We start from the raw sequence: 14,970 nt of genomic DNA, 5'->3' as shown, positions 1-14,970 counted from the left end.
TTGCTGTATGTGCTGCAGCTTTGAATTTTTTAATAATACATATTTTGTTAATATTTTGGCTATGGTGTCTTGTTTTGAAATGTACAAGAGTAAAAGTGTTTTTAGCAGGTGCTTCAAAGCTAAGTTTGACTGGGAAACTCAAAGCTCAATAGTCTGTATCAACAGAAATTCACTGCAGCCTATGTAATATTTCATGCGTCATAATTTATTCTACTCTATCTTTCAAATACATATTTGTGTGGCAATGTCATGCACAACACACACAACTATTAGATCCTTAAGATCAAACCCGTGTCATTCTTTTGGTCCTCTGCAGTGCAGTAGTCAAAAAAAAGAATAAGTGAAGTGTCCACAGATGGCCAGGATAGAGCCCAGAGTGTTAATGTTTAAAATGTATAAAAATATTATTGATTACAATTCTTTACTGTTAATATCAACAATAAGCTTTTTATTTTGAAAATACAAGTTTAAAAAAAAATGCTGTTACATTTACATTTAATGCTGTTTCACTGTAATCCTTTATTATAAGTATGGACACAGAATAAAGTGAACAACATTTTGAAATAAGTTTAATTGGAATTTTGTACTACGCAAAAAACAAAACAAAAAAACAACAACAACATATTAAACAAACAAACAAACACAGCCAGTGCCTTCATTTGTCCATTACATGTCAAACATAGCACTGACCCTTAGCCCCTGCTCATCAGCACATGCTTTCAAAAAGAGCTCCATGTCCTCTGCAAACTGAAAAACAAAGAGGAACAAGTCCCTTGCTCCAGTGTCTTCTTCCTCTGACATGTCTATTAAGACCCTCTGCTGGTCCCCTTGATTTAAGGACAGATAGTTGGGCATTGTTACATGTCCACAGAAAAGTGCCTTATTTTGGACAACCCACTGCACAGCAGGACGCAGATCTTCAACAACTGCTGGCTCCTGTGTCAGGCAAATGGGGATGAAAACATAGTTATTTCTCTGTTGCAGAACAGTTTTTTAACAGTTATTCAAATTTCACTAACCATGTAATTACACTACTGTTTAAAGTGAATACTGACCTGACTGACTTCCTGGAACTTGCGCTTTTTCAGTCTGAAAATGGGCACGTGTTGTCCTTCAAGCACAGCTTTGGCTTCCTCTCTCCAGTGTGCAAATAGCTTGCCAGAGCTATGAAGAGTAAGGCCACAGTGAGGGCATGTCAATTTCATGGACTTTCCATCAGCTGCAGTTTTATTGAACACAGAGGGTAGAGCATATGAATGTTCTAACAAAGACTCAGAAAATGGTTCAGATACCGAAGACAAAACCTTGGGGGGGGGGAGACGGGTCTCCTCGGAGAGTTCAGCGGGGAGCAGTCCTGATAATGGTGGCTGACTTGGCATTGAAGAATGCTGACAAGACAATAAATGCCTTGCCATATCCCCACGCCGTATGATTGTAATCTTACAGACAGGGCAGTGAAAGTGTCCTGTTGTCCTACAAGGCAGCCTGCACTGGCATATCATTTTATCTGTAAGAGAAAAAAAACAAACAAACAAACAAACAGATGTAATTTAAATGTAGTTGTATAGAATGCAACCAATTTGTCTAACAATCAGATTGTACATGTTAACAAAAACATCCAAGCCAACCTCAATAATGAAAGCAAAATGGTATGGATCACAAAAGTTATGTCTAGGAAAGTGGTGAAAAGTAAATAAAAATATATTTTATAAAAACACTATTTTTGTTGCAGATGAACAGTACAATATCAACAGCAACTTTTAAGTCAACAAAGATACTGCAGACGTGCTTAAAAAAGTGCATATTTATAACTAAAGTATATTTAATACAAACATACCTTTGAAAGGCAAAGCATTTTTTTTTTTGCACACTTAGATGCTCCTCAATCTTTGCCCTGACAGTAGGGCTGAAAGTGGGGCACAGAGGGCAGTGAAAGAGTCCTCTGCAACACGTGTTGCATTCCTGCAATTCTGGCTTTAAGCCCGAATTCCAGATTGATGTGTGCATCTAAAACAGAGAGAGAAACAGATAAACACCATATACACATTTAAGTTAAGGTTTTAGCAGAAATAACAGTTTACAGTTGGCATGTAATAGATTTGGGAAGAAAATTCTTGAAAAAAAAAACCCACAAATATTTTACAAGACACTTTAATTTGTGAGACATGTTTCTATTGACATATAACAGTCAATTGAACAGAGGCTAACTAAAATCTGGGCAATAAAAAAGCTGTACAGAAAAGAATAACGAATAGAAGTATTGATAAATATATAAATCTGTTTGTGACGAAATTTACAGTGTTGACGCTAACCAAAGGTGTCACAAGTACACACGTTCCTTACTACAGTTTAGATACCTCTGTTTAAAAAGCACCGACTCGACTTTTTAGTCAAGTCGAAGTAAGAAGTACAGGGTCTAAAATATAATTTATGTACAAAATTTTGAAGTAATCTTGCGTCCAAAGCACGCGTGCGGGGGGCTGATTTACAAATGTACGGATTACAAAGTACAGATACGCGTGCTACAATGTGAGAAGTAGAAGTATAAAGAAGTATACAGTAGGCACAAAAAAGTACAGCAGTAAAGACACCAGAAAATTCTACTTAAGTACAGTATTGAAGTATTCGTTATTTTGCATCTCTGACGCCAACAATAAATCATACTCTAATGCAAAATGTGGTTTTTGCTTCTTCTTGCCCACAGAAGCCGTTAATCCAGCTCTCTTACTTAAACCAGGCCCAGGAAAAAGCATATTTGTGTGTTTCTCTGCCATGGAGCACGATGAAAAAACATTAAAATAAGGAGGAATGTTGTTGTAACGCTAAATAAGTGGCAACATGATCATTGTAAGAAAACTAGACGATTCCTAGAATTCTGAAATCACTAACGGCAAATTTATTTAAGAAAGACTTAACCAACCTTTGTGATCAACTTGCAAGACTTCCACGGTATCCATGCGTGTTTACGGCTAGTGTGGAGGTCACGTGCTTCCGGCTACTGTGGAGGTCACGTGCTTCCGGCTACTGTGGAGGTCACGTGCTTCCGGCTACTGTGGAGGTCACGTGTTTCCGGTTAGTGTGGAGGTCACGTGTATCCGGTTACTGTGGAGCTCCACAGTGGCTGCAGCCAGACCCTTCTCGTTACTACCACACACCAAATCCAGTTGTTGGTACCTGCTGGCTTGTGTAGCCACTAGGTAACAAAAGCTCAACACTGCCCCTAGCATCCTGGAGCACTTCTGTTGTGTTTTGTACGTGCTTCAGAGTTTGTACGTGCTTTGTCTCTAGCAGCCACCGTAAATATACTTTTAATTATTCACTCCACATAAAATGTAATAAATAAATCATATAATGCAAAACCCAACTATTTACATTTCAACTTTAAACTATTTAAATTTTCAGCTTTTTCCTTTTAAAATAAAATAAAAAAGTGAAACAACACAAAACACTGCAAACCACAACACAATTAAATATAAATTAAAAAATGCAAAACAGAAAGAACATGCATATTCTCTGTCATATGGACCTGCATGAATAAACTTTCTGAATCCTTTATCATTCGCAACTGAAAATAGTTGTGGATGATTGCTATACCTTTCTAATGTGATGTCGTTGTCCCTGGCTCTCTTTCTCTCTCTCTCTCTCCCGCTCTGTTCCTGTGCTACTGAGTGTAACTACTGCCCCTCCCCCCTCTGCCAAGCGCAAAGCACAAGGCTCGCGTGCGGAGTGAAGCGGAAAAAAAGTGCGAGAGAGAGGGTGAGAGACAAGTGAGAGTTTCGTTCGCGACCAACACATCACTACTCATTAAAGCTGGAGTAACTATTGTAGCCAGCTCTTTCAAAAGAAATGCATTGAGGCTATTTCCATTAAAGTAATATGCAGTTTTGTGATAAAGATTTATCATATGACTATAATCTGAAAGAAAACAATTAATATTGACTTCACTCTTTAATAAATAGAAATATAAAAAAAATTGATATTTTCCATAAATAATGATTGCTCATTAACCCAATCATGGGTTAATGATTTTTATTTGTAAGCAGTGTCATAACACTTAAATGGTAAATGGCCTGCATTTGTATAGCGCTTTTCTAGTCCCTAAGGACCCCAAAGCGCTTCACACTACATTCAGTCATTCACCCATTCACACACACACATTCACACACTGGCAAGCTACATTGTAGCCACAGCTGCCCTGGGGCGCACTGACAGAGGCGAGGCTGCCGGACACTGGCGCCCTCTGACCACCACCAGTAGGCAAACATGGGGTTAGTATCTTGCCCAAGGATATTTGGCATGCAGCCAGGAGGCAGCCTGGGATCGAACCACCAACCTTCTGATTAGTGGCTGACCTGCTCTGCCACCTGAGCTACAGTCACTTAAGGTGCATTGTGAAATAACTTTGAGTAAACATGCAGTCGCTTATGGTTGCAGCCACTCACTGAAAAACATGTCTTACACTGCAAATTCAAATAAAGAGGTATTTGCATTATTAGTTTAGTTTCGGTTTTTTTTGTTGTTTAAAGAACAACAATCTTATCCTCAATTGAATTCACTGATTATTTTGGATTTGCCCTGTTATGCCTTACCTAGATGAAGTAAATAATCTGCTTTGAGAATTATCATCTAATTTAAAAGCCTGAACAAATAAAATGGTCTTTATATTCCCGATACATTGATAAACCACAACACATAAACCGTCTGCCTTGTACTGTGCAGGTCTTACTGCATTTGTGGATGCGGCCACCAGAACAGGCCGGGTTGGATGGGATATTTGGGGCTGCTGCTGTCCAGGTGGCTCCTTCTGGCCACCTGGAAAATGTAAGCCTCACATCCACTAATTGAACATTGTTTTTGGACGGATATGAAATATCTTTCCAAATGCTGAACTACGTCGATCAGGTGGCTGTTAACTTTGTCTGTTGTGAGTCAGTTTGCCAGCAGATCTGCCAGGTTTTTGCTGCAGCAAAAACAACTCTGAAAAAGGTATTATAGTCATGTTGCCCTCTCTAGATCTCTGTTTACTCTCATGTTAGGTTCACATCTACCCCTTTGTAAGGAATGTTCACCTATTTGTCTTACCCAAATGGAAATCTTCCCATGGCAAAACTGTGTGGCCAAAATGCATAAAAGAGATGTGATGGCATGTGGCTTTAATGCACTCCTAACCCTACCCCTATTCTTAAGTGGTCCTCCAGCAACCTGGATGTTAAAAGGTTAAATACTAACCTTTAAACATTAACTAAAGAGCCGATTATCATTTGTAATTTGGCATCACAGGCTTTGTCTTTTGGCTTTCAAGAAGAAGATGGTTTTAAGATGGTCTTACAGCAGACTTTACTATAGTAGAAACTAGACTAAATTATAGAAATTTGACTTAGTGAAGTAATGGGAAGTCATTGAAAAGTCATTACAGTTTACACAGTGGGATCACTAAATGATGAAAGATGATTATCTATATGTTTGCAGAGGAGCACTGTTTCATTATTCATGTTGTACAGGAGGAGTTTTTAGTCTCTTGGTATGCTGCGCAGAGATAAAGCAGAGTTTTAAATGGGCCAATTGCCACGGCTCTCTCAGAAATACACACACCAGACAAAACACACACGCTCACAGACTCCAGTCCAACATCAACACCTTGGTACGTCTCAGCGATGGTAGATGAGTGGAGGGGAACGGCTCAGATGGGAAAGCAATGGTGAGTTACGACCATTTTTAGATCAGGAAGCGTGGTGGGGGTACCAGTGGTGCAAACACACATACACAAACCACAAGCACACACTGACACTACACGGATCCAGTATACACAGAGTGTCCCTTAACTAGCAGCACACTGAGACATCTCTGCTTTCTGCTGATAGAATTTTTTCGTGCATTCAGACCAGCGCAAACACACACCGAGCTTTCTGAGAATAGAAACTGTTTTAATCAAGGTTTTGGAGCATCCTCGGCTCTGTTATTAGAGCAAATTACCTCCTGGACTACTTACATGAGGAGCACACTTGCACACTCAGATGCTCACACAGATACACTTAAACACACTTTCACATCTGCACACATTCACACAAATTAACCGGTTGGATCAGCAAAGGGACACGGCCACCCGTGAGTGGGTTTTTTTTCCACAGAAGAAGCCTGTTTACACTGCAATGGAAGAACACAAGAACAGTCATGGATGATGGATTGCAACCTGGTGTTCTCCGTCTGTCTTACTTTCTATTTCTTTATCTGTCTCTCTCTCTCTCTCACACACACACACACACACACACACACACACACACACACACACACACACACACACACACACACACACACACACACACACACACACAGAATCAGCAAATCTCTTTGTGTGGAGGATGATACTAATATAGTACACACTGGTGACACACAGAGGCTAGCATTCACTTGACTGATCCTTCCCCTGAAGCAGCATTCTGATGACACTGGTTAATTCATCATGAAAGATGCTCACCACTGAGGAGCATGCTGTAGTGTTTCTGGCTTTGGGAGCACTTCTAATGGAGTTTTCAGACAATAATATGACAGATCATCTAAGAAGTTTGTGCTTTACTTATGCTGAGTGAAATAAATTGTGTTACCTTGCATTAAGTAGCAGATTTGTCTGTCAGTGTGCTGAACCAAGAACATCTATGTATTCATCTTTTTAGCCAAGCTTACTAGTGTTAGTTGATAACTTAGCTATCGGTCCTCTCATCCAGATATGATCACTTTTACCTATGCTTACATCTGTCAAACCTGTCCTTTATATACAATTCAATTAAATTCAATGTATATAGCATCAAATCAGAAGAAGAGTCACCTCAAAGTGCTTTATATTTTAAGGTAAAAACCCTATAATAATACCAAGAAAGCCCTAACAATAAGCACGCACTTGGCAACAATGGGAAGGAAAAACTCAATTTTAGCAATGGCAAGACAGTAACAATCCATCCATCCATTCGCTTCCGCTTATCCTTTTCAGGGTCGCGGGGGGCGCTGGAACCTATCCCAACTGTCATAGGGCGAGAGGTGGGGTACACCCTGGACAGGTCGCCAGTCTGTTGCAGGGCTAACACACAGGGACAGACAACCATTCACACTCACATTCACTCGCACAGTCACACCTAGTGACAATTTGGATTATCCAATTAACCTATCCCCACAAGCTGCATGTCTTTGGACGGTGGGAGGAAGCCGGAGTACCCGGAGAGAACCCACGCAAACACGGGGAGAACATGCAAACTCCACACAGAAAGACCAGTAACAGTAACAATCGAATCAAATAAAAATAGAGCATGCATCATGCATCTAAGAAAATAGAGCATGCATCTTTTCGTGTGTCATCTGTGCTGCCTCCTGCATGTCCAACCCAGGCAGCGTCCTTGACTAAAACAACTGGAGTATTTCTAATGAATGTGTCTGAAGTGGAGTACCTCCTGCTGGTCGCCACATATGAGAAAGGACAACCCCCAGCCCGATTCTTCATCATTTTCTGAAGATTGTGTGAGAAAACAGAATAAATAAAGCAGGTATTCTTGATCAAACTGCTGCAAAGAAACAACTACAGAGGGGACCAATGAGTAGCTGCTTGGACTGACTCATCCAAGACTGGGCTTCATACAGAAATCTGGACTTTAGTCCAGACCACCATGGCCATAACAACATTCTTCAGTGACACGCCATTGCATCTGATTTGAACTGAGTGGGTCCATCATTTCTGCAGAACAATGAGCCAAAACACACCACCACACTCCTTTAGCCAGTTTGACCAAGACGAGAGTGATCAAGGAGACGATCTAGTTGCCACTATTACTCAGCTTCACCCCAACTAAAAAGGTCTGAGGTAAGCTGAACCTCAGATGGAACAGAAAGCTACCAACAAGTGCTCAACATGTGTGGGGAGTCCTTTCGGATTGTTAGACAGGCTCGTGATGATCTTATGAAACCAATTCAAAGAATGTCAAAAGTGTTTATTCAAAGCAAAAAGTGGCCACTTCAGTTTCAAACTGGCACTTACTTTGAAGATTGCAAAATGTAAATCATACTGTGCTTTATTTAGTTTGTTTCTAGGGCTTTCTGTCCCTCTCCATGCTGCTGCTTGCTCCAAGAAGCATTAGCGCTAAGCCACCGAAGACTCCAGCACCTTCTAGCTCACAATAAGCTTGTCAAATGAAGAACGTATTCCCAGTTTTCCCAGCAGTCAACAGTCGATTAAAATTCTGATTTCCTGCAGCTGTGATTTAGTTTACCGAATATCCCTCAGACCTGACAATTTCAAAACAACGATGAGATGAGAACTTGATTACAGCAGTTCAAAGCTTCAGAGTTCTCTATAATTCTCAGGAAAGACTGCAGAAACAAACATCTCAGATGTGCTTGGAGAGCAGTCGCTCTGATTGCTGAGCTTTCAAGTGTGATGAGTTGTTTCTTTTGATTTTTGATTAACACTACCTAGCTTACTTTATATCCCAACTTTATGTACTGAAATTGCTGGTGTGTAATATTAGAATAAAGGCTAAAAGCAATAAAAAGCCCAGTGCTGGAGACAAAAAGAATAAAAAAAGATCACTCGAGAGTCAAAAACAGTTAAAAGACAAATGTATATGTGCAATCAAAACAGAACCGCAATCCCATTATAGAGCAAGCGGGCCACATTTATCCAGATAATTGCTCCTGAAGCAAACAGTCCAATGTGGGACATACAAGATCACAGGCCAATTCTATTTTAATCCTGACTAAACACAGCAGAGGCAGACCCTTACTCAATCTGCCACAGCATCCTTCATCTTCAGGTTCAAGTCCGTGGGACAGACGGGCTCTTTCATTATTCCATAATGGGTTCCTTGAGAAGAGAGCAGGCACAAAGACACATTTTTCCTCATTCAGCTTTGACATTAAAGAGTGATTTTCATTGAGGTTTGTGGAAAGATAAGCAAGTGCAGACAGTCCTTAGAGATATAGTTATACCAACCATTAATAACAAGTGGACAGGTCAGGAAAGTAAGAGCCATATTCCTTTAAAACAATCTGGTTCCAAATACTGAAAACATTTTAACTGATACTTTCAGCAAGCAGTATTTAAGAGCACATTTTTCAGTTTTATGAACCCTGAAGTGTTCTAGTTGGATTTATGTAATCTTCATGCTGTAGTCCACGTGTTCTGTTCTGGCTGATCGAGTTAAATTCCGAGAAAGGTTATAATATGTATCAAGCTGGACCGTTCGACAGCCGACAGAGAGGTCGACAGCCTGAATTTGTGAGTCAAATTTCACTCAGTGTTGAACTAATCATAGAACTGATGTAGATTTGCAACTTTTAAGCAGCATTTTTGCCAAGATCAAGTCAGACTGCGCTCTAATGTACCGTGGTGTGAAAAAGAATTCCTGTTTTTTGTGTGTTTGTGACACTTAAAATACAGTGTCCACCCTTAGCAGCAACAACTGCAATCAAGTGTTTGCAAAGAATCATTCTTTTGTGTAATTTCTCATAATTTCTCATAATAATTCTCATGTTTTAGCTCCCTTTAAGCTGCCTTTCTTCTGATTGTCGGCCCCCGTTCAAAAACTGTAGGTGGGCAGATGACTATAACAGGGATACCCTTTCTCATTACATCATACAAAGCCAAGAGTAGAGTAGCGCAGTCTGACACTGATTATTAGCGTATACACTGACCTCACAATTTGACATTTTGGCCATGTTTATATATGTTTAAATGAGCATCCAGCATCAAAACAATCTATTTCTGACAGAAAATACGAAAAAGGCATAACAGGATACTTTTAATACTGTTACAGGTCCAGGACCGTAAATTTCATCATAATGTAAATCCTTCGAAAAGAAGTGACTGTGCAGTGCTTGGTAATGTTTAAGCTGAGCTGCTTGAGCTCCGTACTCTGTCAACCTGGAAACACTCCCGTCATTGAACAAGCTCCACTAATCCCTTACCACAGCATAAGGGTGAGAGACACTCAATCTGTGTGTGTGTGTGTGTGTGTGTGTGTGTGTGTGTGTGTGTGTGTGTGTGTGTGTGTGTGTGTGTGTGTGTGTCAGAGAGAGAGAGAGAATGTGTGCCCCTGCCTGAGGACCATTGGGATTTCCCTTTTTAATTAATTCAGGATTTGTTTGGGGCACAGAGGTCAGAAATGGAGATGGAGGCAGAGACATTTTCTCATGTAAAACCACAAGGTAGGTGTGTGTGTGTGTGTGTGTGTGTGTGTGTGTGTGTGTGTGTGTGTGTGTGTGTGTGTGTGTGTGTGTGTGTGTGTGTGTGTGTGTGTGTGTGTGCAAACATAAAGAGGGGAAAAGTCATAGAGGGAATAACAAATGAAGAGCAAAGAAAGACAAAGAAACAATTAGATCTGTAAGATTCCCCCCGACCTCCAATTAAGGACGGTTGGACCAAAACATTGTGATTTAATAAAATAATAGAGCGACAGTATGCAGAGGTTATAATTTATTTAAAAAGTAATAATAATTCTTACTTGTTGTTCATTAGGGTGTGCAGACTTGTTCCAGTTCTAAGTGCAAAGTTCGAAATTATAGTTTATCATAACCATACACAAGGACAATTATTTGGCTCAGTGTCACAATAACAGGTGCGGTCCATTTTCGTTCTGTTTGTTGATGACTTTGATGACCACAGACACACCCCAGGCTACTGACGATGAAGAGATTAACACATTTAACACAACACTTGAGGAGGCCGAACTCAAACAGAAAAACTCACATGAGACACAGACCTTCAAAGTAAAACAGGAAGTAGCACAGATGCAGACTTGACTAGGGGAGACAGAGCAACTAAGAAACACAGAGACAAACCATAAAGCAGAGGACTCTAAGAACCAAAATACACAGAGGGAAATACTAAGCATGGAACACAAGAAACTAGACTCAAGGGAGTAACAAAAGACCAACCATGAGAACATAATTCACAATACAGAGTGACAGAAAACACAAGAAACTCAAAACATGCAAAGACACTGACCAAGAAACACAGACTTACACAGAAGAGAGGGGGCACAGAGAAACATGAAGGGCAAGGGGTCAAAACTAGAAACCATAGAATAAATCACACGAGTACAAAATACAAGAATCACAAAGAACTAAAAACGCTGGGTCAGGAGACCCAGGATCCTGACACCTCCTCCACCACGCACTGTGGCTTGCACACACTCCCACTGTCTTCAGTGATTTTGCCTTTCTCCAATTCCTATCCCCCAAAGGGAACTGTGTGGATCAGACCCCCCACATCTGAGAAATACCCCCTGCCTGGCTGTGACTTCTGACCAGTTTAGGAGAAAGCAAGAGAAACTACACCAGAGCAAAGCCGCTGCCCTGCTGGCATCAGCCCCATGTTTCTGAGGACGTGTGAAATTGAAGACGTCAAACTCCCATTTGAAGGCAGGAGGGGTGGGTGGTGGTGTAAGTGAGTGGTTCCTGAATGGTGTACCAGGAGGATTTTATATTAGCTATACTACAGCCTGTTCAAAACACTTATGAGTATATGTTTCTTTGTGTTTTCAGTACATGTCACATTTTAATTTAATTGTACTTTTAAGGAGGTTTTTTTTTTTTTTTTTTTTTTTTTCTTATCAATGAATACGATTTTTATGGCCTGAAATATTCTCTGAAAGCCCCCCAAAAAAGAAAAAAGAAAAACATCAAGGGGAACCCTCCAAATGACGGGAATAATAGAGTTTAAAAAGTTGGCAAGCCTCCCTGTAAAGCCAGAAAATGAAGTAATAAATCATTTAAATTTTAAGTTTGTTTTATTTTATTTCTTTAATTTTAAAAATGAAATTTTGGTTAATGTTGTGGCACATGGACAGTGGAAGACCTCTCTGCATTGAATCATACTTGTTGTTAATCTCTGGCTCTCTTCCACAGCATGTCTTCATCCTGTCTTCCTTCTCTCACCCCAACCGGTCGCAGCAGATGGCCCCGCCCCTCCCTGAGCCTGTTCTGTCGGAGGTTTCTTCCTGTTCAAAGGGAGTTTTTCCTTCCCACTGTCGCCAAAGTGCTTGCTCATAGGGGGTTATTGTTGGGTTTTTCTCTGTATGTATTATTGTAGGCTCTACCTTACATTGCAAATACATTTTTTTACATGTTACATTTCATTACACATGATCAAGTCAATGTGTTTAACACAGACACACACAAAGAAGCTAAATGCTGGTTTAGTTCAATGACTCCCACTTCTTTAAAGATCTGTCTGCTTGAGGAATCTCAAAAACAAACACTGATTTCAGAGTGATGCTCACGCTTACTGTCACAGTTCTGGGTCGGTTCGACCCAGTATTTTGAGTTCTGATGTTTTGGTTTATTTTTGAATGTTTGTTGTGTTTTTCGGGTGCTATGATCATTATTATTATTATTCCATGTTTCTGTTTATTCGTGTTTCAGGATTTGTGTCTCATGTTTAGCATTGAGTTCGATGTGTTATATTCTGTCTGCCTCTCAGTGTCGTGTCTGCGACTTTGTGTAGTGTTTTCTTGTTTCCTGTTTTATTGTGAAGGTCTGCGTCTCATGTGAGTGTGTTTAGGTTACCTCCCTTGTCTCGTCTAGTTAATTACTCCCAGCTGTGTCCCCCACCGGTGTGTAATCTCCCTGTGTTTCTCTGAGTGTATTTAAGTTGTATCTTCTGTCATTGTAGTTGCTGGTCCATCTGTGTGTCCACCATGCTCCATCTGTGTGTTCTACCTGCTGTCAACCATCATTTGCCTCCGTCCATCCTCCTTCATGTTCATGTCCTGGTTTGTGTTCAGTAGTTTAGATAGTCTTCTGTCCCGTTTGCCGTTTCTCTTTTTGCATTTTGTGTTCAATAAACTACCTCACCTTCACGAGTGCCTGCGACTCGATCCTCCTTTAATATTTCCACATGGCTCATCTCACTCGCCGTGACAGTTACACAGGCAGAGACTAGCAGCGATGCTGTGGACAATGACGTGTGAAACAACCTTTAGCAGGTAGAGAGCAGGTCTCAGGTTAAACTTACTTCTGTTTTGAGGTGAGGGATTAAAATGACAGTGAACATGATTAAAGGAAATCGCAACTTATTTCATGGGAGATAAGATGACAGCCTACATCCATGTGCATTTTTGTCATGGTTGACATGACACTGAGTTGTTTGTCAGCATCATGTAGAGGATAAGTTTGTCTTAAATTGTTTTTTTTTTTATTAAAACCTGGTTACTTTTGCAATTCCCACAATTCCCTGTCAGCACCTATTTCTGATTGAAACACTTTGTGTGGCATGCACAGAGCTCATGCCGCACACTGTTGGTGCACACACACACACTCACACACTCACACACTGTCTCTTTCCTGATATTCCAATAACTCATAGGGAGTAGCAGAATGTTATTATAGCCTGGAGGGCTTTCTCTCGTCAAAATGGCCTCTGGGTACACACATGTTTTTTGAGGTTTGGGTTTGTGTGCGTGTTTGTGTGCGTGTTTGTGTGCGCGCGGGCCTCATTCTCATGTAACATTTCTTAGACTAACATGAGTCAGTGCGTAAGAATTTCAAAAGTCTTTATGAGTGTTTGAGATTCATTTGGTCATTGATGCAGAGTGTGAGAAATGAGTGTGTGACTGTGACGGCTGTGTCGGAACAGTTTAAATGATTTAAAAGACATGTATGAAATATGGGAGGTGGCAAATGCGATTTCTCATCTCGTGACCAGGCCCTCCTGGCTGCAAAGTTTTTCTATGATTGTACCCGCGAGCCAAAAGTAAAAAAAAAAAAAAAAAAAAGCAGTACATTAAGTCGTGACTGAGAATAATGTCAGAGCAGTTATGAGACCCGGCTCACAGCGCTTCACATTGAGATGTTTTGAATTTAACCTGCAGGTGCGTGTGTGCATGCATGCATGTGTGTGGTTGACAGGAATGTGCTGGGTGCTGTAATTGAGAGATAAGATCGCAGCAGAAGGCTCGAGTGCCGACAGACACACAGAGAGGTGATGAGACCGAGAAAGACAATCCTCAGTCGAACTCCTTCATTTCCAGTAGCTGCATCTGTCAGGTGTGCTCCCACTGACCCACTACCAGCTCCTGAGCACCGTTCGAAGTCGTAAAATATCCATGATGGCATTTTGGCCATTTCTATCATTACCCATCACGAAAGTGCATGTCCATAACTTAAACCTTTAACAGCTGTGTGTGTCTAACGGTTTTCCCTATCTTGGTGGGGACCAAAATCCAGGTCCCAACAAGTTTGAAGGCATTTTTCACACTCAAAATGTGGTTTTAGTGTCAGGGTTACAATTGGGTAATGGTTAGGTTTAGGGAAAGTGTTAGGCATTCATTTTTTATGGTTAGGGTAAGCGGCTAGGAAAGCATTATGTCAATGAGATGTCCTCACTACGATAGCAAAACCTGACATGTGTGTGTGCATTCAAATCTTGATATATGTCACTTTCCCCTGTTCCACAGAGCCATGTCATTCACATAATTCATAGAGGGACTGTGGGAACGTAACATAAGCAGAGTCTATGGAGACACGCACATGCAGTCATATGTACACCCATATCAATGATGCTACATTGATTCAGTGCTGACTGGTGAAGAGTAAGCTTAAACAGGAAAGAAAGTGCTGGCTCTTCTATAGAGAGACGTAACCAATCAAAAGGTACCTGTGAAAAGCACTGACAGTGGCTGCAGTGGGCAGCTTTAATGGTTTTAATGCTTCTAGTACATGTTGCTGGTTTTACTGTATATATCGACAGTCGTCTAAACACCGAGCATGTCGTGATATATGTAACAAACAAAACATTTTTCAAATGTGAACTTGTCGGTAAATGTATTCACAAAAGTGTCACAAAAATTCAACAAAAGTGTTGCATTTCTGAGAAACATTTGTCCTCAAGAAATAGTAAATAGTATTATTTTACTGTTTCCATATCATTTTATATTTAGTGCTGGTTCTGAGCTATCAGCGCACTGATTCTCTCTGCTCACCCACCTT

General features: G+C 40.6%; 1 long non-coding RNA gene across 1 annotated transcript; it reads right to left on the bottom strand.

Moving 5' to 3' along the window:
• Nucleotides 1-442: 442 nt before the first annotated feature.
• Nucleotides 443-1,480, bottom strand: LOC143418729 (uncharacterized). Its single transcript, XR_013098742.1, has 3 exons — nucleotides 1,293-1,480; nucleotides 1,056-1,164; nucleotides 443-936 (listed from the first exon to the last, which is right to left on the bottom strand). It is a non-coding gene; the product is annotated as an uncharacterized LOC143418729 (long non-coding RNA).
• Between the last annotated feature and the right edge of the window lie 13,490 nt (nucleotides 1,481-14,970).

This window comes from Maylandia zebra, linkage group LG5, assembly GCF_041146795.1.
Source record: "Maylandia zebra isolate NMK-2024a linkage group LG5, Mzebra_GT3a, whole genome shotgun sequence".
NCBI classification, from domain to species: domain Eukaryota; kingdom Metazoa; phylum Chordata; class Actinopteri; order Cichliformes; family Cichlidae; genus Maylandia; species Maylandia zebra.
This window is presented reverse-complemented; position numbering and strand designations above follow the sequence as displayed.